The sequence below is a fragment of the Haliotis asinina genome, chromosome 5 (assembly GCF_037392515.1).
Source record: "Haliotis asinina isolate JCU_RB_2024 chromosome 5, JCU_Hal_asi_v2, whole genome shotgun sequence".
Lineage (NCBI taxonomy): Eukaryota > Metazoa > Mollusca > Gastropoda > Lepetellida > Haliotidae > Haliotis > Haliotis asinina.
In genome coordinates, this window is record NC_090284.1 from 2,191,096 (window position 1) to 2,213,239 (window position 22,144).

General features: G+C 41.9%; 38 non-coding genes across 38 annotated transcripts; all 38 read left to right on the forward strand.

Moving 5' to 3' along the window:
- Positions 1-232: 232 nt before the first annotated feature.
- Trnat-cgu (transfer RNA threonine (anticodon CGU)) lies at positions 233-314 on the forward strand. The gene has a single exon. It is a non-coding gene; the product is annotated as a tRNA-Thr (tRNA).
- Positions 315-393: 79 nt separating this feature from the next.
- Trnas-uga (transfer RNA serine (anticodon UGA)) lies at positions 394-475 on the forward strand. The gene has a single exon. It is a non-coding gene; the product is annotated as a tRNA-Ser (tRNA).
- A 949-nt stretch (positions 476-1,424) lies between these two features.
- Positions 1,425-1,506, forward strand: Trnat-cgu (transfer RNA threonine (anticodon CGU)). The gene has a single exon. It is a non-coding gene; the product is annotated as a tRNA-Thr (tRNA).
- Positions 1,507-1,585: 79 nt separating this feature from the next.
- Positions 1,586-1,667, forward strand: Trnas-uga (transfer RNA serine (anticodon UGA)). Its single transcript has one exon. It is a non-coding gene; the product is annotated as a tRNA-Ser (tRNA).
- Positions 1,668-2,020: 353 nt separating this feature from the next.
- On the forward strand, positions 2,021-2,102 carry Trnas-uga (transfer RNA serine (anticodon UGA)). The gene has a single exon. It is a non-coding gene; the product is annotated as a tRNA-Ser (tRNA).
- A 514-nt stretch (positions 2,103-2,616) lies between these two features.
- On the forward strand, positions 2,617-2,698 carry Trnas-uga (transfer RNA serine (anticodon UGA)). The gene has a single exon. It is a non-coding gene; the product is annotated as a tRNA-Ser (tRNA).
- A 514-nt stretch (positions 2,699-3,212) lies between these two features.
- Trnas-uga (transfer RNA serine (anticodon UGA)) lies at positions 3,213-3,294 on the forward strand. Its single transcript has one exon. It is a non-coding gene; the product is annotated as a tRNA-Ser (tRNA).
- Positions 3,295-3,647: 353 nt separating this feature from the next.
- On the forward strand, positions 3,648-3,729 carry Trnat-cgu (transfer RNA threonine (anticodon CGU)). Its single transcript has one exon. It is a non-coding gene; the product is annotated as a tRNA-Thr (tRNA).
- A 79-nt stretch (positions 3,730-3,808) lies between these two features.
- Trnas-uga (transfer RNA serine (anticodon UGA)) lies at positions 3,809-3,890 on the forward strand. The gene has a single exon. It is a non-coding gene; the product is annotated as a tRNA-Ser (tRNA).
- A 514-nt stretch (positions 3,891-4,404) lies between these two features.
- On the forward strand, positions 4,405-4,486 carry Trnas-uga (transfer RNA serine (anticodon UGA)). The gene has a single exon. It is a non-coding gene; the product is annotated as a tRNA-Ser (tRNA).
- Positions 4,487-5,000: 514 nt separating this feature from the next.
- On the forward strand, positions 5,001-5,082 carry Trnas-uga (transfer RNA serine (anticodon UGA)). The gene has a single exon. It is a non-coding gene; the product is annotated as a tRNA-Ser (tRNA).
- A 1,384-nt stretch (positions 5,083-6,466) lies between these two features.
- Trnat-cgu (transfer RNA threonine (anticodon CGU)) lies at positions 6,467-6,548 on the forward strand. The gene has a single exon. It is a non-coding gene; the product is annotated as a tRNA-Thr (tRNA).
- A 79-nt stretch (positions 6,549-6,627) lies between these two features.
- Trnas-uga (transfer RNA serine (anticodon UGA)) lies at positions 6,628-6,709 on the forward strand. Its single transcript has one exon. It is a non-coding gene; the product is annotated as a tRNA-Ser (tRNA).
- A 353-nt stretch (positions 6,710-7,062) lies between these two features.
- Positions 7,063-7,144, forward strand: Trnas-cga (transfer RNA serine (anticodon CGA)). Its single transcript has one exon. It is a non-coding gene; the product is annotated as a tRNA-Ser (tRNA).
- Positions 7,145-7,384: 240 nt separating this feature from the next.
- Trnas-uga (transfer RNA serine (anticodon UGA)) lies at positions 7,385-7,466 on the forward strand. Its single transcript has one exon. It is a non-coding gene; the product is annotated as a tRNA-Ser (tRNA).
- A 1,706-nt stretch (positions 7,467-9,172) lies between these two features.
- Trnas-uga (transfer RNA serine (anticodon UGA)) lies at positions 9,173-9,254 on the forward strand. Its single transcript has one exon. It is a non-coding gene; the product is annotated as a tRNA-Ser (tRNA).
- Positions 9,255-9,607: 353 nt separating this feature from the next.
- Positions 9,608-9,689, forward strand: Trnas-cga (transfer RNA serine (anticodon CGA)). The gene has a single exon. It is a non-coding gene; the product is annotated as a tRNA-Ser (tRNA).
- Positions 9,690-10,799: 1,110 nt separating this feature from the next.
- Trnas-cga (transfer RNA serine (anticodon CGA)) lies at positions 10,800-10,881 on the forward strand. The gene has a single exon. It is a non-coding gene; the product is annotated as a tRNA-Ser (tRNA).
- A 514-nt stretch (positions 10,882-11,395) lies between these two features.
- On the forward strand, positions 11,396-11,477 carry Trnas-cga (transfer RNA serine (anticodon CGA)). Its single transcript has one exon. It is a non-coding gene; the product is annotated as a tRNA-Ser (tRNA).
- A 514-nt stretch (positions 11,478-11,991) lies between these two features.
- On the forward strand, positions 11,992-12,073 carry Trnas-cga (transfer RNA serine (anticodon CGA)). Its single transcript has one exon. It is a non-coding gene; the product is annotated as a tRNA-Ser (tRNA).
- Positions 12,074-12,152: 79 nt separating this feature from the next.
- Trnas-uga (transfer RNA serine (anticodon UGA)) lies at positions 12,153-12,234 on the forward strand. Its single transcript has one exon. It is a non-coding gene; the product is annotated as a tRNA-Ser (tRNA).
- A 353-nt stretch (positions 12,235-12,587) lies between these two features.
- On the forward strand, positions 12,588-12,669 carry Trnas-cga (transfer RNA serine (anticodon CGA)). The gene has a single exon. It is a non-coding gene; the product is annotated as a tRNA-Ser (tRNA).
- Positions 12,670-13,182: 513 nt separating this feature from the next.
- On the forward strand, positions 13,183-13,264 carry Trnas-cga (transfer RNA serine (anticodon CGA)). Its single transcript has one exon. It is a non-coding gene; the product is annotated as a tRNA-Ser (tRNA).
- Positions 13,265-13,778: 514 nt separating this feature from the next.
- On the forward strand, positions 13,779-13,860 carry Trnas-cga (transfer RNA serine (anticodon CGA)). The gene has a single exon. It is a non-coding gene; the product is annotated as a tRNA-Ser (tRNA).
- A 1,110-nt stretch (positions 13,861-14,970) lies between these two features.
- Positions 14,971-15,052, forward strand: Trnas-cga (transfer RNA serine (anticodon CGA)). The gene has a single exon. It is a non-coding gene; the product is annotated as a tRNA-Ser (tRNA).
- A 514-nt stretch (positions 15,053-15,566) lies between these two features.
- Trnas-cga (transfer RNA serine (anticodon CGA)) lies at positions 15,567-15,648 on the forward strand. The gene has a single exon. It is a non-coding gene; the product is annotated as a tRNA-Ser (tRNA).
- Positions 15,649-16,162: 514 nt separating this feature from the next.
- Trnas-cga (transfer RNA serine (anticodon CGA)) lies at positions 16,163-16,244 on the forward strand. The gene has a single exon. It is a non-coding gene; the product is annotated as a tRNA-Ser (tRNA).
- A 79-nt stretch (positions 16,245-16,323) lies between these two features.
- On the forward strand, positions 16,324-16,405 carry Trnas-uga (transfer RNA serine (anticodon UGA)). Its single transcript has one exon. It is a non-coding gene; the product is annotated as a tRNA-Ser (tRNA).
- Positions 16,406-16,758: 353 nt separating this feature from the next.
- On the forward strand, positions 16,759-16,840 carry Trnas-cga (transfer RNA serine (anticodon CGA)). The gene has a single exon. It is a non-coding gene; the product is annotated as a tRNA-Ser (tRNA).
- A 79-nt stretch (positions 16,841-16,919) lies between these two features.
- On the forward strand, positions 16,920-17,001 carry Trnas-uga (transfer RNA serine (anticodon UGA)). Its single transcript has one exon. It is a non-coding gene; the product is annotated as a tRNA-Ser (tRNA).
- Positions 17,002-17,354: 353 nt separating this feature from the next.
- On the forward strand, positions 17,355-17,436 carry Trnas-cga (transfer RNA serine (anticodon CGA)). Its single transcript has one exon. It is a non-coding gene; the product is annotated as a tRNA-Ser (tRNA).
- A 514-nt stretch (positions 17,437-17,950) lies between these two features.
- Trnas-cga (transfer RNA serine (anticodon CGA)) lies at positions 17,951-18,032 on the forward strand. The gene has a single exon. It is a non-coding gene; the product is annotated as a tRNA-Ser (tRNA).
- A 79-nt stretch (positions 18,033-18,111) lies between these two features.
- Trnas-uga (transfer RNA serine (anticodon UGA)) lies at positions 18,112-18,193 on the forward strand. Its single transcript has one exon. It is a non-coding gene; the product is annotated as a tRNA-Ser (tRNA).
- A 353-nt stretch (positions 18,194-18,546) lies between these two features.
- Positions 18,547-18,628, forward strand: Trnas-cga (transfer RNA serine (anticodon CGA)). Its single transcript has one exon. It is a non-coding gene; the product is annotated as a tRNA-Ser (tRNA).
- Positions 18,629-19,142: 514 nt separating this feature from the next.
- Positions 19,143-19,224, forward strand: Trnas-cga (transfer RNA serine (anticodon CGA)). Its single transcript has one exon. It is a non-coding gene; the product is annotated as a tRNA-Ser (tRNA).
- Positions 19,225-19,738: 514 nt separating this feature from the next.
- Positions 19,739-19,820, forward strand: Trnas-cga (transfer RNA serine (anticodon CGA)). The gene has a single exon. It is a non-coding gene; the product is annotated as a tRNA-Ser (tRNA).
- A 514-nt stretch (positions 19,821-20,334) lies between these two features.
- Positions 20,335-20,416, forward strand: Trnas-cga (transfer RNA serine (anticodon CGA)). Its single transcript has one exon. It is a non-coding gene; the product is annotated as a tRNA-Ser (tRNA).
- A 675-nt stretch (positions 20,417-21,091) lies between these two features.
- On the forward strand, positions 21,092-21,173 carry Trnas-cga (transfer RNA serine (anticodon CGA)). Its single transcript has one exon. It is a non-coding gene; the product is annotated as a tRNA-Ser (tRNA).
- The last annotated feature ends 971 nt before the right edge of the window (positions 21,174-22,144 follow it).

A 22,144-nucleotide genomic window follows, 5' to 3' on the forward strand; every position in this document is an offset into this window, starting at 1 on the left:
AGCTCAACTGTAGAGTGGGAGAAAGAAAATGAAAGAAATCGTAGACAAAATTTAGAAAGTCAGATGAAATGTTTGTTAGTTTATTTCCTAAACATTGTGTGCTGTGTATGGACGAGTGTGTCGAGGATAGAATTTGTTATTGTGCATTTGGAATAGTATTGATGTGTCATTTTGAGCTGGTGAAACCCTCCCAAAAAGTTGCTTCAATTTGTTTGACTTGACTGCCGTGAGTGCTGTGATGGCCGAGTGGTTAAGGCGTTGGACTCGTAATCCCATGGTATATAACAGCGCAGGTTCAAATCCTGTTCACAGCGTCTTACTTTTAGTTTTGCTATTTAACTAAAGCTGACTTTCTACAAGATAGTTCCTTTACTAGTGAGGGGATATGGGAGAGCTGTGATGGCCGAGTGGTTAAGGCGTTGGACTTGAAATCCAATGGGTTATTCCCGCGCAGGTTCGAATCCTGTTCACAGCGTATATTTTTGCATGTTGTGTGATTAACGTCTTTCTTTTGGCATCTCGTTTGAAAGGCCACTGGTGAATACTGTTGGATGACACAAAATATGACAAAAGACTGGCCCGAGTAGAAAGTAGACAGCTCAACTGTAGAGTGGGAGAAAGAAAATGTAAGAAATCGTAGAGAAAATTTAGAAAGTCAGAAGAAATGTTTGTTATTTTATTTCCTAAACATTGTGTGCTGTGTATGGACGAGTGTGTCGAGGATAGAATTTGTTATTGTGCATTTGGAATAGTATTGATGTGTCATTTTGAGCTGGTGAAACCCTCCCAAGAAGTTGCTTGAGTCTGTTTGACTTGACTGCCGTGAGTGCTGTGATGGCCGAGTGGTTGAGGCGTTGGACTCGAAATCCCATGGGATATTCCCGCGCAGGTTCGAATCCTGTTCACAGCGTCTTACTTTTAGTTTTGCTATTTAACTAAAGCTGACTTTCTACAAGATAGTTCCTTTACTAGTGAGGGGATATGGGAGAGCTGTGATGGCCGAGTGGTTAAGGCGTTGGACTTGAAATCCAATGGGTTATTCCCGCGCAGGTTCGAATCCTGTTCAAAGCGTATCTTTTTGCATGTTGTGTGATTAACGTCTTTCTTTTGGCATCTCGTTTGAAAGGCCACTGGTGAATACTGTTGGATGACACAAAATATGACAAAAGACTGGCCCGAGTAGAAAGTAGACAGCTCAACTGTAGAGTGGGAGAAAGAAAATGAAAGAAATCGTAGACAAAATTTAGAAAGTCAGATGAAATGTTTGTTATTTTATTTCCTAAACATTGTGTGCTGTGTATGGACGAGTGTGTCGAGGATAGAATTTGTTATTGTGCATTTGGAATAGTATTGATGTGTCATTTTGAGCTGGTGAAACCCTCCCAAAAAGTTGCTTGAATTTGTTTGACTTGACTGCCGTGAGTGCTGTGATGGCCGAGTGGTTAAGGCGTTGGACTCGTAATCCTATGGTATATAACAGCGCAGGTTCAAATCCTGTTCACAGCGTCTTACTTTTAGTTTTGCTATTTAACTAAAGCTGACTTTCTACAAGATAGTTCCTTTACTAGTGAGGGGATATGGGAGAGCTGTGATGGCCGAGTGGTTAAGGCGTTGGACTTGAAATCCAATGGGTTATTCCCGCGCAGGTTCGAATCCTGTTCACAGCGTATATTTTTGCATGTTGTGTGATTAACGTCTTTCTTTTGGCATCTCGTTTGAAAGGCCACTGGTGAATACTGTTGGATGACACAAAATATGACAAAAGACTGGCCCGAGTAGAAAGTAGACAGCTGAACTGTAGAGTGGGAGAAAGAAAATGTAAGAAATCGTAGAGAAAATTTAGAAAGTCAGAAGAAATGTTTGTTATTTTATTTCCTAAACATTGTGTGCTGTGTATGGACGAGTGTGTCGAGGATAGAATTTGTTATTGTGCATTTGGAATAGTATTGACGTGTCATTTTGAGCTGGTGAAACCCTCCCAAAAAGTTGCTTGAGTCTGTTTGACTTGACTGCCGTGAGTGCTGTGATGGCCGAGTGGTTAAGGCGTTGGACTTGAAATCCAATGGGTTATTCCCGCGCAGGTTCGAATCCTGTTCACAGCGTATCTTTTTGCATGTTGTGTGATTAACGTCTTTCTTTTGGCATCTCGTTTGAAAGGCCACTGGTGAATACTGTTGGATGACACAAAATATGACAAAAGACTGGCCCGAGTAGAAAGTAGACATCTGAACTGTAGAGTGGGAGAAAGAAAATGAAAGAAATCGTAGACAAAATTTAGAAAGTCAGATGAAATGTTTGTTATTTTATTTCCTAAACATTGTGTGCTGTGTATGGACGAGTGTGTCGAGGATAGAATTTGTTATTGTGCATTTGGAATAGTATTGACGTGTCATTTTGAGCTGGTGAAACCCTCCCAAAAAGTTGCTTGAGTCTGTTTGACTTGACTGCCGTGAGTGCTGTGATGGCCGAGTGGTTAAGGCGTTGGACTCGAAATCCCATGGGATATTCCCGCGCAGGTTCGAATCCTGTTCACAGCGTCTTACTTTTAGTTTTGCTATTTAACTAAAGCTGACTTTCTACAAGATAGTTCCTTTACTAGTGAGGGGATATGGGAGAGCTGTGATGGCCGAGTGGTTAAGGCGTTGGACTTGAAATCCAATGGGTTATTCCCGCGCAGGTTCGAATCCTGTTCACAGCGTATCTTTTTGCATGTTGTGTGATTAACGTCTTTCTTTTGGCATCTCGTTTGAAAGGCCACTGGTGAATACTGTTGGATGACACAAAATATGACAAAAGACTGGCCCGAGTAGAAAGTAGACAGCTCAACTGTAGAGTGGGAGAAAGAAAATGAAAGAAATCGTAGACAAAATTTAGAAAGTCAGATGAAATGTTTGTTATTTTATTTCCTAAACATTGTGTGCTGTGTATGGACGAGTGTGTCGAACATAGGATTTGTTATTGTGCATTTGGAATAGTATTGATGTGTCATTTTGAGCTGGTGAAACCCTCCCAAGAAGTTGCTTGAGTCTGTTTGACTTGACTGCCGTGAGTGCTGTGATGGCCGAGTGGTTGAGGCGTTGGACTCGAAATCCCATGGGATATTCCCGCGCAGGTTCGAATCCTGTTCACAGCGTCTTACTTTTAGTTTTGCTATTTAACTAAAGCTGACTTTCTACAAGATAGTTCCTTTACTAGTGAGGGGATATGGGAGAGCTGTGATGGCCGAGTGGTTAAGGCGTTGGACTTGAAATCCAATGGGTTATTCCCGCGCAGGTTCGAATCCTGTTCACAGCGTATCTTTTTGCATGTTGTGTGATTAACGTCTTTCTTTTGGCATCTCGTTTGAAAGGCCACTGGTGAATACTGTTGGATGACACAAAATATGACAAAAGACTGGCCCGAGTAGAAAGTAGACAGCTGAACTGTAGAGTGGGAGAAAGAAAATGAAAGAAATCGTAGACAAAATTTAGAAAGTCAGATGAAATGTTTGTTAGTTTATTTCCTAAACATTGTGTGCTGTGTATGGACGAGTGTGTCGAGGATAGAATTTGTTATTGTGCATTTGGAATAGTATTGATGTGTCATTTTGAGCTGGTGAAACCCTCCCAAAAAGTTGCTTCAATTTGTTTGACTTGACTGCCGTGAGTGCTGTGATGGCCGAGTGGTTAAGGCGTTGGACTCGTAATCCCATGGTATATAACAGCGCAGGTTCAAATCCTGTTCACAGCGTCTTACTTTTAGTTTTGCTATTTAACTAAAGCTGACTTTCTACAAGATAGTTCCTTTACTAGTGAGGGGATATGGGAGAGCTGTGATGGCCGAGTGGTTAAGGCGTTGGACTTGAAATCCAATGGGTTATTCCCGCGCAGGTTCGAATCCTGTTCACAGCGTATATTTTTGCATGTTGTGTGATTAACGTCTTTCTTTTGGCATCTCGTTTGAAAGGCCACTGGTGAATACTGTTGGATGACACAAAATATGACAAAAGACTGGCCCGAGTAGAAAGTAGACAGCTGAACTGTAGAGTGGGAGAAAGAAAATGTAAGAAATCGTAGAGAAAATTTAGAAAGTCAGAAGAAATGTTTGTTATTTTATTTCCTAAACATTGTGTGCTGTGTATGGACGAGTGTGTCGAGGATAGAATTTGTTATTGTGCATTTGGAATAGTATTGATGTGTCATTTTGAGCTGGTGAAACCCTCCCAAGAAGTTGCTTGAGTCTGTTTGACTTGACTGCCGTGAGTGCTGTGATGGCCGAGTGGTTGAGGCGTTGGACTCGAAATCCCATGGGATATTCCCGCGCAGGTTCGAATCCTGTTCACAGCGTCTTACTTTTAGTTTTGCTATTTAACTAAAGCTGACTTTCTACAAGATAGTTCCTTTACTAGTGAGGGGATATGGGAGAGCTGTGATGGCCGAGTGGTTAAGGCGTTGGACTTGAAATCCAATGGGTTATTCCCGCGCAGGTTCGAATCCTGTTCACAGCGTATCTTTTTGCATGTTGTGTGATTAACGTCTTTCTTTTGGCATCTCGTTTGAAAGGCCACTGGTGAATACTGTTGGATGACACAAAATATGACAAAAGACTGGCCCGAGTAGAAAGTAGACAGCTCAACTGTAGAGTGGGAGAAAGAAAATGAAAGAAATCGTAGACAAAATTTAGAAAGTCAGATGAAATGTTTGTTAGTTTATTTCCTAAACATTGTGTGCTGTGTATGGACGAGTGTGTCGAGGATAGAATTTGTTATTGTGCATTTGGAATAGTATTGATGTGTCATTTTGAGCTGGTGAAACCCTCCCAAAAAGTTGCTTGAATTTGTTTGACTTGACTGCCGTGAGTGCTGTGATGGCCGAGTGGTTAAGGCGTTGGACTCGAAATCCCATGGTATATAACAGCGCAGGTTCAAATCCTGTTCACAGCGTCTTACTTTTAGTTTTGCTATTTAACTAAAGCTGACTTTCTACAAGATAGTTCCTTTACTAGTGAGGGGATATGGGAGAGCTGTGATGGCCGAGTGGTTAAGGCGTTGGACTTGAAATCCAATGGGTTATTCCCGCGCAGGTTCGAATCCTGTTCACAGCGTATATTTTTGCATGTTGTGTGATTAACGTCTTTCTTTTGGCATCTCGTTTGAAAGGCCACTGGTGAATACTGTTGGATGACACAAAATATGACAAAAGACTGGCCCGAGTAGAAAGTAGACAGCTGAACTGTAGAGTGGGAGAAAGAAAATGTAAGAAATCGTAGAGAAAATTTAGAAAGTCAGAAGAAATGTTTGTTATTTTATTTCCTAAACATTGTGTGCTGTGTATGGACGAGTGTGTCGAGGATAGAATTTGTTATTGTGCATTTGGAATAGTATTGACGTGTCATTTTGAGCTGGTGAAACCCTCCCAAAAAGTTGCTTGAGTCTGTTTGACTTGACTGCCGTGAGTGCTGTGATGGCCGAGTGGTTAACGCGTTGGACTTGAAATCCAATGGGTTATTCCCGCGCAGGTTCGAATCCTGTTCACAGCGTATCTTTTTGCATGTTGTGTGATTAACGTCTTTCTTTTGGCATCTCGTTTGAAAGGCCACTGGTGAATACTGTTGGATGACACAAAATATGACAAAAGACTGGCCCGAGTAGAAAGTAGACAGCTCAACTGTAGAGTGGGAGAAAGAAAATGAAAGAAATCGTAGACAAAATTTAGAAAGTCAGATGAAATGTTTGTTATTTTATTTCCTAAACATTGTGTGCTGTGTATGGACGAGTGTGTCGAACATAGGATTTGTTATTGTGCATTTGGAATAGTATTGATGTGTCATTTTGAGCTGGTGAAACCCTCCCAAGAAGTTGCTTGAGTCTGTTTGACTTGACTGCCGTGAGTGCTGTGACGGCCGAGTGGTTGAGGCGTTGGACTCGAAATCCCATGGGATATTCCCGCGCAGGTTCGAATCCTGTTCACAGCGTCTTACTTTTAGTTTTGCTATTTAACTAAAGCTGACTTTCTACAAGATAGTTCCTTTACTAGTGAGGGGATATGGGAGAGCTGTGATGGCCGAGTGGTTAAGGCGTTGGACTTGAAATCCAATGGGTTATTCCCGCGCAGGTTCGAATCCTGTTCAAAGCGTATCTTTTTGCATGTTGTGTGATTAACGTCTTTCTTTTGGCATCTCGTTTGAAAGGCCACTGGTGAATACTGTTGGATGACACAAAATATGACAAAAGACTGGCCCGAGTAGAAAGTAGACAGCTCAACTGTAGAGTGGGAGAAAGAAAATGAAAGAAATCGTAGACAAAATTTAGAAAGTCAGATGAAATGTTTGTTAGTTTATTTCCTAAACATTGTGTGCTGTGTATGGACGAGTGTGTCGAGGATAGAATTTGTTATTGTGCATTTGGAATAGTATTGATGTGTCATTTTGAGCTGGTGAAACCCTCCCAAAAAGTTGCTTGAATTTGTTTGACTTGACTGCCGTGAGTGCTGTGATGGCCGAGTGGTTAAGGCGTTGGACTCGTAATCCCATGGTATATAACAGCGCAGGTTCAAATCCTGTTCACAGCGTCTTACTTTTAGTTTTGCTATTTAACTAAAGCTGACTTTCTACAAGATAGTTCCTTTACTAGTGAGGGGATATGGGAGAGCTGTGATGGCCGAGTGGTTAAGGCGTTGGACTTGAAATCCAATGGGTTATTCCCGCGCAGGTTCGAATCCTGTTCACAGCGTATATTTTTGCATGTTGTGTGATTAACGTCTTTCTTTTGGCATCTCGTTTGAAAGGCCACTGGTGAATACTGTTGGATGACACAAAATATGACAAAAGACTGGCCCGAGTAGAAAGTAGACAGCTGAACTGTAGAGTGGGAGAAAGAAAATGTAAGAAATCGTAGAGAAAATTTAGAAAGTCAGAAGAAATGTTTGTTATTTTATTTCCTAAACATTGTGTGCTGTGTATGGACGAGTGTGTCGAGGATAGAATTTGTTATTGTGCATTTGGAATAGTATTGACGTGTCATTTTGAGCTGGTGAAACCCTCCCAAGAAGTTGCTTGAGTCTGTTTGACTTGACTGCCGTGAGTGCTGTGATGGCCGAGTGGTTAAGGCGTTGGACTCGAAATCCAATGGGATATTCCCGCGCAGGTTCGAATCCTGTTCACAGCGTCTTACTTTTAGTTTTGCTATTTAACTAAAGCTGACTTTCTACAAGATAGTTCCTTTACTAGTGAGGGGATATGGGAGAGCTGTGATGGCCGAGTGGTTAAGGCGTTGGACTCGAAATCCCATGGGATATTCCCGCGCAGGTTCGAATCCTGTTCACAGCGTCTTACTTTTAGTTTTGCTATTTAACTAAAGCTGACTTTCTACAAGATAGTTCCTTTACTAGTGAGGGGATATGGGAGAGCTGTGATGGCCGAGTGGTTAAGGCGTTGGACTTGAAATCCAATGGGTTATTCCCGCGCAGGTTCGAATCCTGTTCACAGCGTATCTTTTTGCATGTTGTGTGATTAACGTCTTTCTTTTGGCATCTCGTTTGAAAGGCCACTGGTGAATACTGTTGGATGACACAAAATATGACAAAAGACTGGCCCGAGTAGAAAGTAGACATCTGAACTGTAGAGTGGGAGAAAGAAAATGAAAGAAATCGTAGACAAAATTTAGAAAGTCAGATGAAATGTTTGTTATTTTATTTCCTAAACATTGTGTGCTGTGTATGGACGAGTGTGTCGAGGATAGAATTTGTTATTGTGCATTTGGAATAGTATTGATGTGTCATTTTGAGCTGGTGAAACCCTCCCAAAAAGTTGCTTGAGTCTGTTTGACTTGACTGCCGTGAGTGCTGTGATGGCCGAGTGGTTAAGGCGTTGGACTCGAAATCCAATGGTATATAACAGCGCAGGTTCAAATCTTGTTCACAGCGTCTTACTTTTAGTTTTGCTATTTAACTAAAGCTGACTTTCTACAAGATAGTTCCTTTACTAGTGAGGGGATATGGGAGAGCTGTGATGGCCGAGTGGTTAAGGCGTTGGACTTGAACTCCAATGGGTTATTCCCGCGCAGGTTCGAATCCTGTTCACAGCGTATCTTTTTGCATGTTGTGTGATTAACGTCTTTCTTTTGGCATCTCGTTTGAAAGGCCACTGGTGAATACTGTTGGATGACACAAAATATGACAAAAGACTGGCCCGAGTAGAAAGTAGACAGCTCAACTGTAGAGTGGGAGAAAGAAAATGAAAGAAATCGTAGACAAAATTTAGAAAGTCAGAAGAAATGTTTGTTATTTTATTTCCTAAACATTGTGTGCTGTGTATGGACGAGTGTGTCGAGGATAGAATTTGTTATTGTGCATTTGGAATAGTATTGATGTGTCATTTTGAGCTGGTGAAACCCTCCCAAGAAGTTGCTTGAGTCTGTTTGACTTGACTGCCGTGAGTGCTGTGATGGCCGAGTGGTTGAGGCGTTGGACTCGAAATCCAATGGGATATTCCCGCGCAGGTTCGAATCCTGTTCACAGCGTCTTACTTTTAGTTTTGCTATTTAACTAAAGCTGACTTTCTACAAGATAGTTCCTTTACTAGTGAGGGGATATGGGAGAGCTGTGATGGCCGAGTGGTTAAGGCGTTGGACTTGAAATCCAATGGGTTATTCCCACGCAGGTTCGAATCCTGTTCACAGCGTATCTTTTTGCATGTTGTGTGATTAACGTCTTTCTTTTGGCATCTCGTTTGAAAGGCCACTGGTGAATACTGTTGGATGACACAAAATATGACAAAAGACTGGCCCGAGTAGAAAGTAGACAGCTGAACTGTAGAGTGGGAGAAAGAAAATGAAAGAAATCGTAGACAAAATTTAGAAAGTCAGATGAAATGTTTGTTAGTTTATTTCCTAAACATTGTGTGCTGTGTATGGACGAGTGTGTCGAACATAGGATTTGTTATTGTGCATTTGGAATAGTATTGATGTGTCATTTTGAGCTGGTGAAACCCTCCCAAAAAGTTGCTTGAGTCTGTTTGACTTGACTGCCGTGAGTGCTGTGATGGCCGAGTGGTTAAGGCGTTGGACTCGAAATCCCATGGGATATTCCCGCGCAGGTTCGAATCCTGTTCACAGCGTCTTACTTTTAGTTTTGCTATTTAACTAAAGCTGACTTTCTACAAGATAGTTCCTTTACTAGTGAGGGGATATGGGAGAGCTGTGATGGCCGAGTGGTTAAGGCGTTGGACTTGAAATCCAATGGGTTATTCCCGCGCAGGTTCGAATCCTGTTCACAGCGTATCTTTTTGCATGTTGTGTGATTAACGTCTTTCTTTTGGCATCTCGTTTGAAAGGCCACTGGTGAATACTGTTGGATGACACAAAATATGACAAAAGACTGGCCCGAGTAGAAAGTAGACAGCTCAACTGTAGAGTGGGAGAAAGAAAATGTAAGAAATCGTAGACAAAATTTAGAAAGTCAGAAGAAATGTTTGTTATTTTATTTCCTAAACATTGTGTGCTGTGTATGGACGAGTGTGTCGAGGATAGAATTTGTTATTGTGCATTTGGAATAGTATTGACGTGTCATTTTGAGCTGGTGAAACCCTCCCAAAAAGTTGCTTGAGTCTGTTTGACTTGACTGCCGTGAGTGCTGTGATGGCCGAGTGGTTAAGGCGTTGGACTCGAAATCCAATGGGATATTCCCGCGCAGGTTCGAATCCTGTTCACAGCGTCTTACTTTTAGTTTTGCTATTTAACTAAAGCTGACTTTCTACAAGATAGTTCCTTTACTAGTGAGGTGATATGGGAGAGCTGTGATGGCCGAGTGGTTAAGGCGTTGGACTTGAAATCCAATGGGTTATTCCCGCGCAGGTTCGAATCCTGTTGACAGCGTATCTTTTTGCATGTTGTGTGATTAACGTCTTTCTTTTGGCATCTCGTTTAAAAGGCCACTGGTGAATACTGTTGGATGACACAAAATATGACAAAAGACTGGCCCGAGTAGAAAGTAGACAGCTGAACTGTAGAGTGGGAGAAAGAAAATGAAAGAAATCGTAGACAAAATTTAGAAAGTCAGATGAAATGTTTGTTAGTTTATTTCCTCAACATTGTGTGCTGTGTATGGACGAGTGTGTCGAGGATAGAATTTGTTATTGTGCATTTGGAATAGTATTGATGTGTCATTTTGAGCTGGTGAAACCCTCCCAAAAAGTTGCTTCAATTTGTTTGACTTGACTGCCGTGAGTGCTGTGATGGCCGAGTGGTTAAGGCGTTGGACTCGAAATCCAATGGTATATAACAGCGCAGGTTCAAATCTTGTTCACAGAGTCTTACTTTTAGTTTTGCTATTTAACTAAAGCTGACTTTCTACAAGATAGTTCCTTTACTAGTGAGGGGATATGGGAGAGCTGTGATGGCCGAGTGGTTAAGGCGTTGGACTTGAACTCCAATGGGTTATTCCCGCGCAGGTTCGAATCCTGTTCACAGCGTATCTTTTTGCATGTTGTGTGATTAACGTCTTTCTTTTGGCATCTCGTTTGAAAGGCCACTGGTGAATACTGTTGGATGACACAAAATATGACAAAAGACTGGCCCGAGTAGAAAGTAGACAGCTCAACTGTAGAGTGGGAGAAAGAAAATGTAAGAAATCGTAGACAAAATTTAGAAAGTCAGAAGAAATGTTTGTTATTTTATTTCCTAAACATTGTGTGCTGTGTATGGACGAGTGTGTCGAGGATAGAATTTGTTATTGTGCATTTGGAATAGTATTGATGTGTCATTTTGAGCTGGTGAAACCCTCCCAAGAAGTTTCTTGAGTCTGTTTGACTTGACTGCCGTGAGTGCTGTGATGGCCGAGTGGTTAAGGCGTTGGACTCGAAATCCAATGGGATATTCCCGCGCAGGTTCGAATCCTGTTCACAGCGTCTTACTTTTAGTTTTGCTATTTAACTAAAGCTGACTTTCTACAAGATAGTTCCTTTACTAGTGAGGGGATATGGGAGAGCTGTGATGGCCGAGTGGTTAAGGCGTTGGACTTGAAATCCAATGGGTTATTCCCACGCAGGTTCGAATCCTGTTCACAGCGTATCTTTTTGCATGTTGTGTGATTAACGTCTTTCTTTTGGCATCTCGTTTGAAAGGCCACTGGTGAATACTGTTGGATGACACAAAACATGACAAAAGACTGGCCCGAGTAGAAAGTAGACAGCTCAACTGTAGAGTGGGAGAAAGAAAATGAAAGGAATCGTAGACAAAAATAAGAAAGTCAGATGAAATGTTTGTTATTTTATTTCCTAAACATTGTGTGCTGTGTATGGACGAGTGTGTCGAGGATAGAATTTGTTATTGTGCATTTGGAATAGTATTGATGTGTCATTTTGAGCTGGTGAAACCCTCCCAAGACGTTGCTTGAGTCTGTTTTACTTGACTGTCGTGAGTGCTGTGATGGCCGAGTGGTTAAGGCGTTGGACTCGAAATCCAATGGGATATTCCCGCGCAGGTTCGAATCCTGTTCACAGCGTCTTACTTTTAGTTTTGCTATTTAACTAAAGCTGACTTTCTACAAGATAGTTCCTTTACAAGTGAGGGGATATGGGAGAGCTGTGATGGCCGAGTGGTTAAGGCGTTGGACTTGAAATCCAATGGGTTATTCCCACGCAGGTTCGAATCCTGTTCACAGCGTATCTTTTTGCATGTTGTGTGGTTAACGTCTTTCTTTTGGCATCTCGTTTGAAAGGCCACTGGTGAATACTGTTGGATGACACAAAATATGACAAAAGACTGGCCCGAGTAAAAAGTAGACAGCTGAACTGTAGAGTGGGAGAAAGAAAATGAAAGAAATCGTAGACAAAATTTAGAAAGTCAGATGAAATGTTTGTTATTTTATTTCCTAAACATTGTGTGCGGTGTATCGACGAGTGTGTCGAGGATAGAATTTGTTATTGTGCATTTGGAATAGTATTGATGTGTCATTTTGAGCTGGTGAAACCCTCCCAAGAAGTTGCTTGAGTCTGTTTGACTTGACTGCCGTGAGTGCTGTGATGGCCGAGTGGTTAAGGCGTTGGACTCGAAATCCAATGGGATATTCCCGCGCAGGTTCGAATCCTGTTCACAGCGTCTTACTTTTAGTTTTGCTATTTAACTAAAGCTGACTTTCTACAAGATAGTTCCTTTACTAGTGAGGTGATATGGGAGAGCTGTGATGGCCGAGTGGTTAAGGCGTTGGACTTGAAATCCAATGGGTTATTCCCGCGCAGGTTCGAATCCTGTTCACAGCGTATCTTTTTGCATGTTGTGTGATTAACGTCTTTCTTTTGGCATCTCGTTTGAAAGGCCACTGGTGAATACTGTTGGATGACACAAAATATGACAAAAGACTGGCCCGAGTAGAAAGTAGACAGCTGAACTGTAGAGTGGGAGAAAGAAAATGAAAGGAATCGTAGACAAAATTAAGAAAGTCAGATGAAATGTTTGTTATTTTATTTCCTAAACATTGTGTGCTGTGTATGGACGAGTGTGTCGAGGATAGAATTTGTTATTGTGCATTTGGAATAGTATTGATGTGTCATTTTGAGCTGGTGAAACCCTCCCAAGAAGTTGCTTGAGTCTGTTTGACTTGACTGTCGTGAGTGCTGTGATGGCCGAGTGGTTAAGGCGTTGGACTCGAAATCCAATGGGATATTCCCGCGCAGGTTCGAATCCTGTTCACAGCGTCTTACTTTTAGTTTTGCTATTTAACTAAAGCTGACTTTCTACAAGATAGTTCCTTTACAAGTGAGGGGATATGGGAGAGCTGTGATGCCGAGTGGTTAAGGCGTTGGACTTGAAATCCAATGGGTTATTCCCACGCAGGTTCGAATCCTGTTCACAGCGTATCTTTTTGCATGTTGTGTGATTAACGTCTTTCTTTTGGCATCTCGTTTGAAAGGCCACTGGTGAATACTGTTGGATGACACAAAACATGACAAAAGACTGGCCCGAGTAAAAAGTAGACAGCTGAACTGTAGAGTGGGAGAAAGAAAATGAAAGAAATCGTAGACAAAATTTAGAAAGTCAGATGAAATGTTTGTTATTTTATTTCCTAAACATTGTGTGCGGTGTATCGACGAGTGTGTCGAGGATAGAATTTGTTATTGTGCATTTGGAATAGTATTGATGTGTCATTTTGAGCTGGTGAAACCCTCCCAAGAAGTTGCTTGAGTCTGTTTGACTTGACTGCCGTGAGTGCTGTGATGGCCGAGTGGTTAAGGCGTTGGACTCGAAATCCAATGGGATATTCCCGCGCAGGTTCGAATCCTGTTCACAGCGTCTTACTTTTAGTTTTGCTATTTAACTAAAGCTGACTTTCTACAAGATAGTTCCTTTACTAGTGAGGTGATATGGGAGAGCTGTGATGGCCGAGTGGTTAAGGCTTTGGACTTGAAATCCAATGGGTTATTCCCGCGCAGGTTCGAATCCTGTTCACAGCGTATCTTTTTGCATGTTGTGTGATTAACGTCTTTCTTTTGGCATCTCGTTTGAAAGGCCACTGGTGAATACTGTTGGATGACACAAAATATGACAAAAGACTGGCCCGAGTAGAAAGTAGACAGCTGAACTGTAGAGTGGGAGAAAGAAAATGAAAGGAATCGTTGACAAAATTAAGAAAGTCAGATGAAATGTTTGTTATTTTATTTCCTAAACATTGTGTGCTGTGTATGGACGAGTGTGTCGAGGATAGAATTTGTTATTGTGCATTTGGAATAGTATTGATGTGTCATTTTGAGCTGGTGAAACCCTCCCAAGAAGTTGCTTGAGTCTGTTTGACTTGACTGTCGTGAGTGCTGTGATGGCCGAGTGGTTAAGGCGTTGGACTCGAAATCCAATGGGATATTCCCGCGCAGGTTCGAATCCTGTTCACAGCGTCTTACTTTTAGTTTTGCTATTTAACTAAAGCTGACTTTCTACAAGATAGTTCCTTTACAAGTGAGGGGATATGGGAGAGCTGTGATGGCCGAGTGGTTAAGGCGTTGGACTTGAAATCCAATGGGTTATTCCCACGCAGGTTCGAATCCTGTTCACAGCGTATCTTTTTGCATGTTGTGTGGTTAACGTCTTTCTTTTGGCATCTCGTTTGAAAGGCCACTGGTGAATACTGTTGGATGACACAAAATATGACAAAAGACTGGCCCGAGTAGAAAGTAGACAGCTGAACTGTAGAGTGGGAGAAAGAAAATGAAAGAAATCGTAGACAAAATTTAGAAAGTCAGATGAAATGTTTGTTAGTTTATTTCCTCAACATTGTGTGCTGTGTATGGACGAGTGTGTCGAGGATAGAATTTGTTATTGTGCATTTGGAATAGTATTGATGTGTCATTTTGAGCTGGTGAAACCCTCCCAAAAAGTTGCTTCAATTTGTTTGACTTGACTGCCGTGAGTGCTGTGATGGCCGAGTGGTTAAGGCGTTGGACTCGAAATCCAATGGTATATAACAGCGCAGGTTCAAATCTTGTTCACAGCGTCTTACTTTTAGTTTTGCTATTTAACTAAAGCTGACTTTCTACAAGATAGTTCCTTTACTAGTGAGGGGATATGGGAGAGCTGTGATGGCCGAGTGGTTAAGGCGTTGGACTTGAACTCCAATGGGTTATTCCCGCGCAGGTTCGAATCCTGTTCACAGCGTATCTTTTTGCATGTTGTGTGATTAACGTCTTTCTTTTGGCATCTCGTTTGAAAGGCCACTGGTGAATACTGTTGGATGACACAAAATATGACAAAAGACTGGCCCGAGTAGAAAGTAGACAGCTCAACTGTAGAGTGGGAGAAAGAAAATGTAAGAAATCGTAGACAAAATTTAGAAAGTCAGAAGAAATGTTTGTTATTTTATTTCCTAAACATTGTGTGCTGTGTATGGACGTGTGTGTCGAGGATAGAATTTGTTATTGTGCATTTGGAATAGTATTGATGTGTCATTTTGAGCTGGTGAAACCCTCCCAAGAAGTTGCTTGAGTCTGTTTGACTTGACTGCCGTGAGTGCTGTGATGGCCGAGTGGTTAAGGCGTTGGACTCGAAATCCAATGGGATATTCCCGCGCAGGTTCGAATCCTGTTCACAGCGTCTTACTTTTAGTTTTGCTATTTAACTAAAGCTGACTTTCTACAAGATAGTTCCTTTACTAGTGAGGTGATATGGGAGAGCTGTGATGGCCGAGTGGTTAAGGCGTTGGACTTGAAATCCAATGGGTTATTCCCACGCAGGTTCGAATCCTGTTCACAGCGTATCTTTTTGCATGTTGTGTGATTAACGTCTTTCTTTTGGCATCTCGTTTGAAAGGCCACTGGTGAATACTGTTGGATGACACAAAACATGACAAAAGACTGGCCCGAGTAGAAAGTAGACAGCTGAACTGTAGAGTGGGAGAAAGAAAATGAAAGGAATCGTAGACAAAAATAAGAAAGTCAGATGAAATGTTTGTTATTTTATTTCCTAAACATTGTGTGCTGTGTATGGACGAGTGTGTCGAGGATAGAATTTGTTATTGTGCATTTGGAATAGTATTGATGTGTCATTTTGAGCTGGTGAAACCCTCCCAAGAAGTTGCTTGAGTCTGTTTGACTTGACTGCCGTGAGTGCTGTGATGGCCGAGTGGTTAAGGCGTTGGACTCGAAATCCAATGGGATATTCCCGCGCAGGTTCGAATCCTGTTCACAGCGTCTTACTTTTAGTTTTGCTATTTAACTAAAGCTGACTTTCTACAAGATAGTTCCTTTACTAGTGAGGTGATATGGGAGAGCTGTGATGGCCGAGTGGTTAAGGCGTTGGACTTGAAATCCAATGGGTTATTCCCACGCAGGTTCGAATCCTGTTCACAGCGTATCTTTTTGCATGTTGTGTGATTAACGTCTTTCTTTTGGCATCTCGTTTGAAAGGCCACTGGTGAATACTGTTGGATGACACAAAACATGACAAAAGACTGGCCCGAGTAGAAAGTAGACAGCTGAACTGTAGAGTGGGAGAAAGAAAATGAAAGGAATCGTAGACAAAAATAAGAAAGTCAGATGAAATGTTTGTTATTTTATTTCCTAAACATTGTGTGCTGTGTATGGACGAGTGTGTCGAGGATAGAATTTGTTATTGTGCATTTGGAATAGTATTGATGTGTCATTTTGAGCTGGTGAAACCCTCCCAAGAAGTTGCTTGAGTCTGTTTGACTTGACTGTCGTGAGTGCTGTGATGGCCGAGTGGTTAAGGCGTTGGACTCGAAATCCAATGGGATATTCCCGCGCAGGTTCGAATCCTGTTCACAGCGTCTTACTTTTAGTTTTGCTATTTAACTAAAGCTGACTTTCTACAAGATAGTTCCTTTACAAGTGAGGGGATATGGGAGAGCTGTGATGGCCGAGTGGTTAAGGCGTTGGACTTGAAATCCAATGGGTTATTCCCGCGCAGGTTCGAATCCTGTTCACAGCGTATCTTTTTGCATGTTGTGTGGTTAACGTCTTTCTTTTGGCATCTCGTTTGAAAGGCCACTGGTGAATACTGTTGGATGACACAAAATATGACAAAAGACTGGCCCGAGTAAAAAGTAGACAGCTGAACTGTAGAGTGGGAGAAAGAAAATGAAAGAAATCGTAGACAAAATTTAGAAAGTCAGATGAAATGTTTGTTATTTTATTTCCTAAACATTGTGTGCGGTGTATCGACGAGTGTGTCGAGGATAGAATTTGTTATTGTGCATTTGGAATAGTATTGATGTGTCATTTTGAGCTGGTGAAACCCTCCCAAGAAGTTGCTTGAGTCTGTTTGACTTGACTGCCGTGAGTGCTGTGATGGCCGAGTGGTTAAGGCGTTGGACTCGAAATCCAATGGGATATTCCCGCGCAGGTTCGAATCCTGTTCACAGCGTCTTACTTTTAGTTTTGCTATTTAACTAAAGCTGACTTTCTACAAGATAGTTCCTTTACTAGTGAGGGGATATGGGAGAGCTGTGATGGCCGAGTGGTTAAGGCGTTGGACTTGAAATCCAATGGGTTATTCCCGCGCAGGTTCGAATCCTGTTCACAGCGTATCTTTTTGCATGTTGTGTGATTAACGTCTTTCTTTTGGCATCTCGTTTGAAAGGCCACTGGTGAATACTGTTGGATGACACAAAATATGACAAAAGACTGGCCCGAGTAGAAAGTAGACAGCTGAACTGTAGAGTGGGAGAAAGAAAATGAAAGGAATCGTAGACAAAATTAAGAAAGTCAGATGAAATGTTTGTTATTTTATTTCCTAAACATTGTGTGCTGTGTATGGACGAGTGTGTCGAGGATAGAATTTGTTATTGTGCATTTGGAATAGTATTGATGTGTCATTTTGAGCTGGTGAAACCCTCCCAAGAAGTTGCTTGAGTCTGTTTGACTTGACTGTCGTGAGTGCTGTGATGGCCGAGTGGTTAAGGCGTTGGACTCGAAATCCAATGGGATATTCCCGCGCAGGTTCGAATCCTGTTCACAGCGTCTTACTTTTAGTTTTGCTATTTAACTAAAGCTGACTTTCTACAAGATAGTTCCTTTACAAGTGAGGGGATATGGGAGAGCTGTGATGGCCGAGTGGTTAAGGCGTTGGACTTGAAATCCAATGGGTTATTCCCACGCAGGTTCGAATCCTGTTCACAGCGTATCTTTTTGCATGTTGTGTGGTTAACGTCTTTCTTTTGGCATCTCGTTTGAAAGGCCACTGGTGAATACTGTTGGATGACACAAAATATGACAAAAGACTGGCCCGAGTAAAAAGTAGACAGCTGAACTGTAGAGTGGGAGAAAGAAAATGAAAGAAATCGTAGACAAAATTTAGAAAGTCAGATGAAATGTTTGTTATTTTATTTCCTGAACATTGTGTGCGGTGTATGGACGAGTGTGTCGAGGATAGAATTTGTTATTGTGCATTTGGAATAGTATTGATGTGTCATTTTGAGCTGGTGAAACCCTCCCAAGAAGTTGCTTGAGTCTGTTTGACTTGACTGCCGTGAGTGCTGTGATGGCCGAGTGGTTAAGGCGTTGGACTCGAAATCCAATGGGATATTCCCGCGCAGGTTCGAATCCTGTTCACAGCGTCTTACTTTTAGTTTTGCTATTTAACTAAAGCTGACTTTCTACAAGATAGTTCCTTTACTAGTGAGGTGATATGGGAGAGCTGTGATGGCCGAGTGGTTAAGGCGTTGGACTTGAAATCCAATGGGTTATTCCCGCGCAGGTTCGAATCCTGTTCACAGCGTATCTTTTTGCATGTTGTGTGATTAACGTCTTTCTTTTGGCATCTCGTTTGAAAGGCCACTGGTGAATACTGTTGGATGACACAAAATATGACAAAAGACTGGCCCGAGTAGAAAGTAGACAGCTGAACTGTAGAGTGGGAGAAAGAAAATGAAAGGAATCGTAGACAAAATTAAGAAAGTCAGATGAAATGTTTGTTATTTTATTTCCTAAACATTGTGTGCTGTGTATGGACGAGTGTGTCGAGGATAGAATTTGTTATTGTGCATTTGGAATAGTATTGATGTGTCATTTTGAGCTGGTGAAACCCTCCCAAGAAGTTGCTTGAGTCTGTTTGACTTGACTGTCGTGAGTGCTGTGATGGCCGAGTGGTTAAGGCGTTGGACTCGAAATCCAATGGGATATTCCCGCGCAGGTTCGAATCCTGTTCACAGCGTCTTACTTTTAGTTTTGCTATTTAACTAAAGCTGACTTTCTACAAGATAGTTCCTTTACAAGTGAGGGGATATGGGAGAGCTGTGATGGCCGAGTGGTTAAGGCGTTGGACTTGAAATCCAATGGGTTATTCCCACGCAGGTTCGAATCCTGTTCACAGCGTATCTTTTTGCATGTTGTGTGGTTAACGTCTTTCTTTTGGCATCTCGTTTGAAAGGCCACTGGTGAATACTGTTGGATGACACAAAATATGACAAAAGACTGGCCCGAGTAAAAAGTAGACAGCTGAACTGTAGAGTGGGAGAAAGAAAATGAAAGAAATCGTAGACAAAATTTAGAAAGTCAGATGAAATGTTTGTTATTTTATTTCCTGAACATTGTGTGCGGTGTATGGACGAGTGTGTCGAGGATAGAATTTGTTATTGTGCATTTGGAATAGTATTGATGTGTCATTTTGAGCTGGTGAAACCCTCCCAAGAAGTTGCTTGAGTCTGTTTGACTTGACTGCCGTGAGTGCTGTGATGGCCGAGTGGTTAAGGCGTTGGACTCGAAATCCAATGGGATATTCCCGCGCAGGTTCGAATCCTGTTCACAGCGTCTTACTTTTAGTTTTGCTATTTAACTAAAGCTGACTTTCTACAAGATAGTTCCTTTACTAGTGAGGTGATATGGGAGAGCTGTGATGGCCGAGTGGTTAAGGCGTTGGACTTGAAATCCAATGGGTTATTCCCACGCAGGTTCGAATCCTGTTCACAGCGTATCTTTTTGCATGTTGTGTGATTAACGTCTTTCTTTTGGCATCTCGTCTGAAAGGCCACTGGTGAATACTGTTGGATGACACAAAATATGACAAAAGACTGGCCCGAGTAGAAAGTAGACAGCTCAACTGTAGAGTGGGAGAAAGAAAATGAAAGGAATCGTAGACAAAAATAAGAAAGTCAGATGAAATGTTTGTTATTTTATTTCCTAAACATTGTGTGCTGTGTATGGACGAGTGTGTCGAGGATAGAATTTGTTATTGTGCATTTGGAATAGTATTGATGTGTCATTTTGAGCTGGTGAAACCCTCCCAAGAAGTTGCTTGAGTCTGTTTGACTTGACTGTCGTGAGTGCTGTGATGGCCGAGTGGTTAAGGCGTTGGACTCGAAATCCAATGGGATATTCCCGCGCAGGTTCGAATCCTGTTCACAGCGTCTTACTTTTAGTTTTGCTATTTAACTAAAGCTGACTTTCTACAAGATAGTTCCTTTACAAGTGAGGGGATATGGGAGAGCTGTGATGGCCGAGTGGTTAAGGCGTTGGACTTGAAATCCAATGGGTTATTCCCACGCAGGTTCGAATCCTGTTCACAGCGTATCTTTTTGCATGTTGTGTGGTTAACGTCTTTCTTTTGGCATCTCGTTTGAAAGGCCACTGGTGAATACTGTTGGATGACACAAAATATGACAAAAGACTGGCCCGAGTAAAAAGTAGACAGCTGAACTGTAGAGTGGGAGAAAGAAAATGAAAGAAATCGTAGACAAAATTTAGAAAGTCAGATGAAATGTTTGTTATTTTATTTCCTAAACATTGTGTGCGGTGTATCGACGAGTGTGTCGAGGATAGAATTTGTTATTGTGCATTTGGAATAGTATTGATGTGTCATTTTGAGCTGGTGAAACCCTCCCAAGAAGTTGCTTGAGTCTGTTTGACTTGACTGCCGTGAGTGCTGTGATGGCCGAGTGGTTAAGGCGTTGGACTCGAAATCCAATGGGATATTCCCGCGCAGGTTCGAATCCTGTTCACAGCGTCTTACTTTTAGTTTTGCTATTTAACTAAAGCTGAATTTCTACAAGATAGTTCCTTTACTAGTGAGGGGATATGGGAGAGCTGTGATGGCCGAGTGGTTAAGGCGTTGGACTTGAAATCCAATGGGATATTCCCGCGCAGGTTCGAATCCTGTTCACAGTGTCTTACTTTTAGTTTTGCTATTTAACTAAAGCTGACTTTCTACAAGATAGTTCCTTTACTAGTGAGGGGATATGGGAGAGCTGTGATGGCCGAGTGGTTAAGGCTTTGGACTTGAAATCCAATGGGTTATTCCCGCGCAGGTTCGAATCCTGTTCACAGCGTATCTTTTTGCATGTTGTGAGATTAACGTCTTTCTTTTGGCATCTCGTTTGAAAGGCCACTGGTGAATACTGTTCGGTGACACAAAATATGACAAAAGACTGGCCCGAGTAGAAAGTAGACAGCTGAACTGTAGAGTGGGAGAAAGAAAATGAAAGAAATCGTAGACAAAGTTAAGAAAGTCAGATGAAATGTTTGTTATTTTATTTCCTAAACATTGTGTGCTGTGTATGGACGAGTGTGTCGAGGATAGAATTTGTTATTGTGCATTTGGAATAGTATTGATGTGTCATTTTGAGCAGGTGAAACACTCCCAAGAAGTTGCTTGAGTCTGTTTGACTTGACTGCCGCGAGTGCTGTGATGGCCGAGTGGTTAAGGCGTTGGACTCGAAATCCAATGGGATATTCCCGCGCAGGTTCGAATCCTGTTCACAGCGTCTTACTTTTAGTTTTGCTATTTAACTAAAGCTGACTTTCTACAAGATAGTTCCTTTACAAGTGAGGGGATATGGGAGAGCTGTGATGGCCGAGTGGTTAAGGCGTTGGACTTGAAATTCTATGGGTTATTTCCGCGCAGGTTCGAATCCTGTTCACAGCGTATCTTTTTGCATGTTGTGTGGTTAACGTCTTTCTTTTGGCATCTCGTTTGAAAGGCCACTGGTGAATACTGTTGGATGACACAAAATATGACAAAAGACTGGCCCGAGTAGAAAGTAGACAGCTGAACTGTAGAGTGGGAGAAAGAAAATGAAAGAAATCGTAGACAAAATTTAGAAAGTCAGATGAAATGTTTGTTATTTTATTTCCTAAACATTGTGTGCTGTGTATGGACGAGTGTGTCGAGGATAGAATTTGTTATTGTGCATTTGGAATAGTATTGATGTGTCATTTTGAGCTGGTGAAACCCTCCCAAGAAGCTGCTTGAGTTTGTCATAGCGTCTTACTTTTAGTTTTGCTATTTAACTAAAGCTGACTTTTTACAAGATAGTTCCTTTACTAGTGAGGGGATATGGGAGAGCTGTGATGGCCGAGTGGTTAAGGCGTTGGACTTGAAATCCAATGGGATATTCCCGCGCAGGTTCGAATCCTGTTCACATCGTCTTACTTTTAGTTTTGCTATTTAACTAAAGCTGACTTTCTACAAGATAGTTCCTTTACTAGTGAGGGGATATGGGAGAGCTGTGATGGCCGAGTGGTTAAGGCTTTGGACTTGAAATCCAATGGGTTATTCCCGCGCAGGTTCGAATCCTGTTCACAGCGTATCTTTTTGCATGTTGTGTGATTAACGTCTTTCTTTTGGCATCTCGTTTGAAAGGCCACTGGTGAATACTGTTCGGTGACACAAAATATGACAAAAGACTGGCCCGAGTAGAAAGTAGACAGCTGAACTGTAGAGTGGGAGAAAGAA